The sequence below is a fragment of the Lepisosteus platostomus genome, chromosome 11 (genome assembly GCF_059453375.1).
Source record: "Lepisosteus platostomus isolate fLepPlt1 chromosome 11, fLepPlt1.hap1, whole genome shotgun sequence".
NCBI lineage: Eukaryota > Metazoa > Chordata > Actinopteri > Semionotiformes > Lepisosteidae > Lepisosteus > Lepisosteus platostomus.
Genome location: NC_142621.1, coordinates 9,212,885 through 9,221,612, shown reverse-complemented (window position 1 = coordinate 9,221,612; position 8,728 = coordinate 9,212,885). Strand labels below are relative to the sequence as shown.

Genomic DNA, 8,728 nt, shown 5'->3' with positions numbered 1-8,728 from the left:
AAATTATTTTCATAAGTAAAAGGCCGTTTGTTATCTATGTTTGTGTGACAAAACAGTTGCTTTTATTTAGAAAATATATATATTTTTAAATGAGTGTGATTACTTTTGTTTATATGAACTATTAAAAAAGTTGTAGAATTTAGTTTGGATGCTTTTCAGGAATAAAGCCTACCCATTCATATCACTTATTTTTGCGTGCTGTTCTAATTTTTCTGTTTTTAAATTGCAGGAATGAGTTTAATGAAAATAATCCTTCTAATGTTACCACTGAAAAGGGAAGAACTACTCAATGCAGTGAGTATTAGATCCATTTTGTTCTTTTTTTGCATTAAATCTTTGCTTTATCATAGCAAAAATTGAGCTGTTGCTAGTATGGTGGGCATTTTCTTTCCTGGCCCTTGTGATGCAGCAGTCTCTACAGTCAGATTTCTGGACAATCAATCAATTTTCAAAATCAATTTGCTCAAACATGTAAAGGAGGTTGGTTATATGTGGGCTGTTACTTAAAATAACATTTATCTCTGTTACAAACTTCAGCCATTTCACTATGTATTGTTGTCTCCACATTTTCAGTATTCATTGTAATTCATAGATGTAGTGCTTATTTCAAATGTAGAATAGACAATAGAAAAAATAGTTGAAAGTGCAATGCTTTTAATTAGCATATATTTTCAAAAAAGAGCAATATGGTACAATCACAGCAGTGAGTTTAACATAAATACAAAAAAAGCTGTAATCCTAAAAAATTCTGATCACATTTAAAAAATAAATGTCATAAGCGAGAGAGTTTAAATAATAAAAAAATATAAAAATACTATACTTAATTTTCCACGTTGCTAAGTAGAGACTACAATGTCCTTGACAGTACAGTCATAATAGAAATAAATGTTTTAATTATAATCTGTCTGGTTACTTAATAAATGGACCACAGCATCAAGTTTAAATGTATCTGCATAATTGCCCACAATATAAAGAAACCAGGCAGCCCGGCACTTTAGGATCATTGGCTTCAAGTTCCTTGAAGTCGCTGAAGATGTACTCTCCTCGACTACGCGTATTCTTAAGCAATAACAACGTAATCCGTATTATCCACCCAAGAATACCCGTCACCGAAGAGAGTCTTAAAGAAGGAAGCAATATGAGAATCTAAAGATACTGCATGATCCTCAACCATTTGGAAACAGAGAAGTTTTGAACAGATTGATTGAAGAAGCCTTGTATCACAAGGCTAGGCCCCATCAATGGCTTTTCTGCAAACAGAAATTAACACATGGCATTTTGAAGTGGAACTAAAATGTTGTAACAAGAATCCAGTCTCTCTCTTTTTTTTTTTGTTCTAGAAAATACGCCAAATACATAACATCAGGCAAATTAACAAACAATAGATTTAGGGTAACGAAAACCCCAGAATATGCGCTTACCTGAGGTTTCCAATTTTAATAATTCCTTTTTCGCTGTGGTCCTTTTTCCATCCATCTGATTTCCATCACTCCAACCCTCAGTTGCAGTGGCTCTCCAGTTACACTGGCAGCTATCCAAGAGTAATGAGGATTCCTGTAAAAGTGGCAAATGGTTAGGGTTCACTATGAAAACCATGGCCTTTCAAGCCTGCTTTAACATGACTATTGTCTACGCCTTTAATAGGCAAGTGGCCCCAAAAAATGTCATACAAAAATTAAACTCCATTAACGGCAGGTGGCAAATTACAGTTTTTAAAGAAAAAAATCTGAAAGGAAGCCTGTCGGAATGGAATCACAATGTATATTATTATGTCTTTCATTTTATTCTTCAAAATTTAACAATGAACGTGTCTTTTGAGTAGGTTCTGATAATTTATCATTTGTGTTCTTTATATGATTTCTGCAGTTAATACTTTATACAGTACAGTATGTAGTACATTATTAAAATAAATATATTGTTATCACAATGTTACAATTCAGGTCTATACATTTGTAATTATTTGTAAATTCTTCTGCAATTTAAAACATATTATGCTTTTTTATCCCCAAGTTTAGGTTTATCGCCCTTTTCAACAAATTTCACAATTATCCCACTTATTTTGCATCTCATTTGTGGTCTTGGCCTTAAAAGTATAATATAATAAAAGTAAAGTAAAACACCTCATTATTCATAGCATAATACATCTATGTTATACTGTACAAAGAATCCAAAACTGGCAACATAATATCCATTGAAATAGGTATCAAAACAACTTTTAAAACATTTTTATATAGTACAAATTCTAAATTCAAAGATAATAGCAAATGAAAGCAAAATGTGATGAAAAAGCAAACTGAAGCTCCATAATTTAAAAAGCTATATTATGACAAGTGCATCCAGAGAAAGAATATGATTAATCTCCACCTTACAGAAATATCTAAATCCAAGTAAAGAAAATAAATGTATTTTCTTGTTACATTTTATTGTGTAAATGTCCATTTTAGTTCTCTTGTGTGAAGATATACTGTATGCAATATGCATAGATCAGTAAAGCATATATATAATATATAATATTAATGTTCGGGCGTTTTGGTGGGGATTTTAATATTTCTATTTAAATGGTTTTGGTGCTGAAAGTCATCATAAATTATAGTGTCAGTCATTAGAAGAAGCAATATTAAAATCTCCTCCTGCTTTAGTGCATACAGTGCATGTCAAATGATACTCCTGAAAAATTCAGCTTAACAGAAGTAATTATTTTCCAGCTTTAGCAAAAGTCTTAAAAAGCAACAAATGCATATAAAAAGCTTGAAAAACCTAAGCACACTGACAAATATACACATCAAATATACACATGTATAGCAACACAGCTTTTTTTTTTTAAAAAAAAAGAAGTATGCAGCTGATGTCTGTAGGTACATATATGCTGAACATACAGTACATAAATGCATACACACAGAGCTACACCTCTGAATAAAAACTTAAATATAAAGATAAATGTGAAATATACTCCAAATCAAGACAGGAGAGCTGCAAAAACAAAGCATCCACGCTGACAGAAAATGAAAACCATGTCAGTGATATTACATACAAACTAATGCCTTTTTATAGCCTATTTAAGCAGAAAAATTAAATATTTAGTAAAACCAAGCTTACCAACACCGAGTCCCAATTTGATCACCATGCAGAGTGGACTGTTCATTCCTAAGAGGCACGCTCAGGCACAGCAGCTGTACTGGAGCACTGAGTACAACAAAAGCTCTAGTGCATCACTGCTAAACCAGACTGAACTACTTACTATAACAGCATTTCCTATGAGACCACTGCCTCCGAGTGCATAGACATACCCCCTTCAGGCTGTGGTATCTCCTCAAAAATTACTGTCAATGATACTAATAATCAAGACAAACTAACTCTTACTTTAGGATTGCATGAATATACATACACAGCATAAATATATATATATAATAGTTTTGTGCTAGTATATTGTATCTTTTGATAATGCACTACTAATCAATTCTCCTTGTCTGTATATGCTGTATATTATATAAAGCAGTAAAGTTCTTTTTAGACATACAATCTTAAAATTCACATTCTTACCACTTGCATTGAAATTTACCTGGTTTGGCTGTGTGTATCATGTTTAATATAATGCCAGTAAAAAAAAAAAGAGAAGAAAAAAATCTATGCTGTATTGTTTCTGTTGAACATCTCTGAATGAATCTATAGCTTCTCTCTTATCCCTGTCCCCCTTTCATTCTGAAATCTCTCTGGCGTGTTTATTTAAACAGCACATAAAACTTGTGTTCGCAAAACCTGTGATTGCCATTTAATTGCAGGAATTCCATGAATATGTTAATATAGTACACTGGACAAATCCTGAGAAATCCTCTGTGAAGCATCATGACAATGACATGATTACAGAAATCGGCATTATACTATCTGCTGCCCTGAAGACAGAAACATACATTTTTAATATTATTATTTTAGAAAGGAAAAGAGGAAAAATTCACAAATCCACATCTACTGAAGCAGCTTACCCTTTCAATCCAGGTTTAAAAGAAACCTCCCACTGTGCACAAAACCAGGGTGTCGTCTGATGTTTGACTGTGATATGCCTTGGATTATAAGGTTGCCTTGCCTCGGTCCACAGTTGATTTATATGGGTTACTGTGCTAATGAACCCAGAGAAAGATACCGGTGCAGTGTGCAGGCGTTGCCCATATGCCCTGAGCACAACAGTGGATGCAGCTCCCAACACAGTCCTGGGCAATCAGCTTCTGAATCTGCAGGTAGATGCTGCTACACAGATTTTCAACAAAAGGATCAAAATGGCTTGCTCTGAGCCAGTTGTTGCTTGCCACCACAAATAAACTTAGAGAAAAAAACAACAACAAAAAGTGAAGCGAAAAAATCAACAGCTACAAGGCTAGCTCTGCACAGGACTGTCTTTTGCTCACAGAAAGAGAAAGAATAATTAGATTTGAGCAGCACACACAGTTACAAAAACCAGTGAGTCGTGGATCCCAAGCAGGCTAATGGTGGATTAATTGAGGAAGATCTGACGTGCATGTTTCATAGTCTTGTATTCATGACTTCCCATTGGGGAAAGGCCAATGCCTTATGGGACCATTGTTAATATACAATCAAAAAGCTGCTATCATGAAAATGGTTATGTGTTCATAGCCTCTGTCCCTGATCACCGACATATGTTGACTGAAGCTGTTTAGTTGGTTGTAAAAAATGCAATTTTCTCTCAGAGTCGTAAAGACCCCCATTACCTCTCCTTATAAAAAAAAAAGTAAAATGTGACATGCTGTCTTGAGCTACTGTGCGGTGTGGTTAAAGACAATTTTGGTATCAAGGCATTTCACATGGAAAGCAAAAGTAAGGAAAATTCCTTTGTGTTCTGTTCTGTCCTCCGCTTTCAGGAGAGACTAGAGAATTTTCTTTGAAAAACCAAATGCACCTAATTTCTTTCAGGCTGATGCAAGGTCGTTTTAATGCCAACAACCCTTTTAACTTTCCGCAATGGGAATGACTTTTGAAGCTGACATTTTCAATTACTAAGACCTAAAATGATTTGAAGAAAAAATTGAATTTTTTAGGTAATGGTCTGCAGAATTGTTGTCTTAAGATCAGGGACCATTCTCGGTAGCTCATAAAAATGAATCTTTAAAAAGATCAGTTTTTCTTTGAAGAATTTGATTTTGAGCTTGCTGTGGAATTAAATGTGCTCTAAAAATAGCCATATGTATATGCATACATTCCCTTTCAGTGATCAGTGTTTAAAACTGAGTTTTAGCAATTAATATTTTTATATAAAACTTACACTATCTTTACTTCAATGTAAGGCACAGGAGAAGAGCACACAATAAGACTAAATTATATAACACAAAGAAGATTTAAACACAAATAGTAACCTTTTTTCTGATAATAAAAATATATAAATCACTGCAGAATACTATATTGTCCAGAAATAATGTTTTATTATAAAATATAGTGTTTAGTGTTATCATTCCAATTTTACTATTGCAATATTTGTACGTGCTGCATGGTCATATTTCTGAAGTGGCAGTGTTACAGATGGTGTGGCTTTAGTTTAAATAAATCATTCTGTTATTTAATAAAGCTTCCTGAAGCTATACCTCTTAGTGTCTTATGAGAACAAATAAAATCCAAGCTGTTTATCTTTAAAACAAAAATAATTTTCTTCCATTTACTATCTGTATTTATTTTAAGTAATATTTGTTTCAAGCTATGAGAAAGACTGATAAATGTATAGGTAAATTCATTTGAAGTATTATTATTTTTTATGATAAATTACAAATAAAGCCTTTCCCAATTGCAGACTGCCAATATAAAACAAAAGAAAGAAGAGTTCTGCCTTCCTTCAGATTTACAGCAATTTACTGCCCCCTATTGACATTTTTTTTCTTTTATTTTTTGCAATTGAGGCATTGTTTTAAGCACTGCATATTTCAATTGCACTGTACAGAGGGGTAAGTGGTAGCGTCTTTGCCTAAAAATACATTTATGTAGCTGAATATATTGCCTTATATATAATCTGAAATTCATAAAAGGGTGGATTCAAAATATTAAGAATTGCAGTTACCGCGTTATTTTAGTCTTTTACTTTACATCAGTGCCAAAGATTACTCAGATAATTAGACTGCATATTCCTGTTACATTTTGAGTTTATCAAAGGTATTGCATGTAATCAATAAATGTAATATGATATGAGATCAAATAATTGAAGTCATCACCTACTTTCTCAGCCAAATATACCATCCTCACTCAAATTGTTACTTAAAATAGCTTTTTTGGTGTGCAAAGCATCTGTATTTCCTGGTAAACATAAGGCTAAATCATATTTCATACCTTTGTTGGCACTCTTTGTTTTGCATTCTGTGCAGTAATTGAGTTTGACATTTGAAATTAGAATGACTGAGATGCATTAGCTGGTCTTTTTTTGGGTGAGTGGAGTGAATTATGGTTAAAAAATTATGTTCTGAATAGAGTAACCCTAAATATTCCAAAAGTCCAGCTAGTGTACATGACATGCAGTAATCTAATCATTGAATTAAATAACCAATTGAAGTAACAGTGGAATGTATCGATCAATAAGCCGTGCTAAATATTGAATGGCTGTTCAGTTAGTCCGAGCATTCTAGTAACATCCACCAGGACCAGGCAGATTTAGAAAACATGAGAGAAAAAGAGGCTGACAGCTGTAGGACTGATTCCTTCTCAATACATGCATATTAAGAATAAAATAAAAAAGTAAAGGAAGGCAAAGAAGGGATAAACTGCAGAATATGATGCAGAAAAAAGTCATTTTCATGCCATTATCATTTCATGCCATTGCTAACTGTACTGTATTCCTATGGTTCTGTGTCTACATGGTGTAGTCGTTCAAGTCAAAAGCTTTACTTCATTAGCACTTATAATGCAGTTTTTATACATCCTACAAGAGTGTCATAAATGAGGCATTCCATGAAAAAAAAAATTAACTGAAGTTTTAGTTCTGAGTTTCTGAGTTTATTCACCATATGAGTTTTGAGAATTTGATAGAAACCTCGGCATTTTACTGTTGAATCTGTAAAGGAATACAACTACACAGTATACCATAAAGAGTCACAGATAACGTAGAAACAACAGAATGAGCATCACAATATTTCTTTTGATTTGTTTTGCACGACAAGTAATATTTAATTACTGTACATACATGTTTAGCAAGCAACATTAAAAATCAGTTCATAAATGAAAATAAGATTCATACAGCATGAGTACCCAAAAAACATTTTGCTTGAGATGCATACTGTATGTTATGACACACGATGTGTGATTCGTAGTTTTAGTAATACCTGTGAGGTACATTATTTAATAGACAACAGAATATATATGACCAGTAGTATTACTGTAATAGTCAGCAACAGCCAATTAGAAAAACAAAAACACTAAAAGGCTCCTAAATATATTTAAGATGGGAATATTGAAAATGCCTTGAAGTGTTGGTAGCTATGTGTACATGGATGTATGTTTGCAGATAACCTGGTTTGCTGTGCAAAGAGAATTGGTTATTGAACTGGTCTTTCAGCAGGCAGTACACTGCACTCTTGAGCTCAGACAGGACGCTAGGGCCCTCTGGCTGTCAGGTAAGAAGTAGCACAAGAACAATAGATTGCCACACACAGGAACTCCTCTTAACCTTTGACTGCTTGAATGCTACAATTTATTACATGTGAAAAGTGAATTTGTACAATTGGCACAGTTTTTAACTGTGAACGTATAGCAGAAGGCAGTACAGACACATCCGTGTTTGTTACCTCTTTTTGACATATCATTAAAAAAGAGGAAGGCATTTCAACTTGAAGGTGCAAATGAAAATTTCTTGGAGCTTTGGTACTGTATATACGGTATATAAATCAGTAATTTATATTTATGTTTGATGAAAATGCAACATTTTGCATCAACAGCTCATAGAACACACACATACAGTAAAGTTGTTCACATTTTAAAAAGGGAACAGATAGATTTGCTGATTATTTGTGTAGCATTGCTTTACTGGATACCAACATATTAAGCTGAAGTCATGTGATGTTAGAAAAACCCAACATATTTGAAACTTGAGCTTACATTGTCATCATGAGGTGAATAGTAACCTGTCATTTATAACAGTCATTCAAAAAGACTACGGTTTTAATTAACTCAAGAATAGCAAACGTTTTGACCCCATCAGGCTTGATTAATGAAGATCTCGTGGTTGCTGTGATCACCGTGAGTGAAGGTGGCCTGTCTGTAAGAGAATTTGCCTGGAGCATCAGATGTTCTGCTTCAACAATCAGCAGACAGTCCAGAGAAACCAGGAAACAGTTTATATGAGGAACAAGTCATATAATGGAAGGAAGGGGGGGTCACCACACTTGTCCAGTACCATCACATTCCCATCTGCTCTATACTTACAATTGTTTTGAGACTGCAGTGGATACAGCTTGAGAATTTCCAGGAAAAAAATAACAATCACTTAAGCAGAATGACTCTAATTTGTCATGTGTATGAAAAAGCAATGCATGCTCAGAGGCCATTCAGGTGTAACATGTTGAGAGCTGAGAGACAAGGTTGTTATCTTCTGTGGACCAGAGGACATCTGAAGTGGTGGTGAAGTAGTGCAGGATTTTATTCACCAGTGAATGGCATCCTGGAGTTGATGGACCTGATGGGAGACATGGAAGTGGCATCTCCTTTAACACAAGTATGACGTTTCTGCAGACAAAGGGCAATCTGC

General features: G+C 34.0%; 1 long non-coding RNA gene across 1 annotated transcript; it reads right to left on the bottom strand.

Annotated features, from left to right (window-relative positions):
• Nucleotides 1-310: 310 nt before the first annotated feature.
• On the bottom strand, nt 311-3,878 carry LOC148651952 (uncharacterized). Its single transcript, XR_015925201.1, has 3 exons — nt 3,097-3,878; nt 1,422-1,554; nt 311-1,250 (listed from the first exon to the last, which is right to left on the bottom strand). It is a non-coding gene; the product is annotated as an uncharacterized LOC148651952 (long non-coding RNA).
• Nucleotides 3,879-8,728: the final 4,850 nt, after the last annotated feature.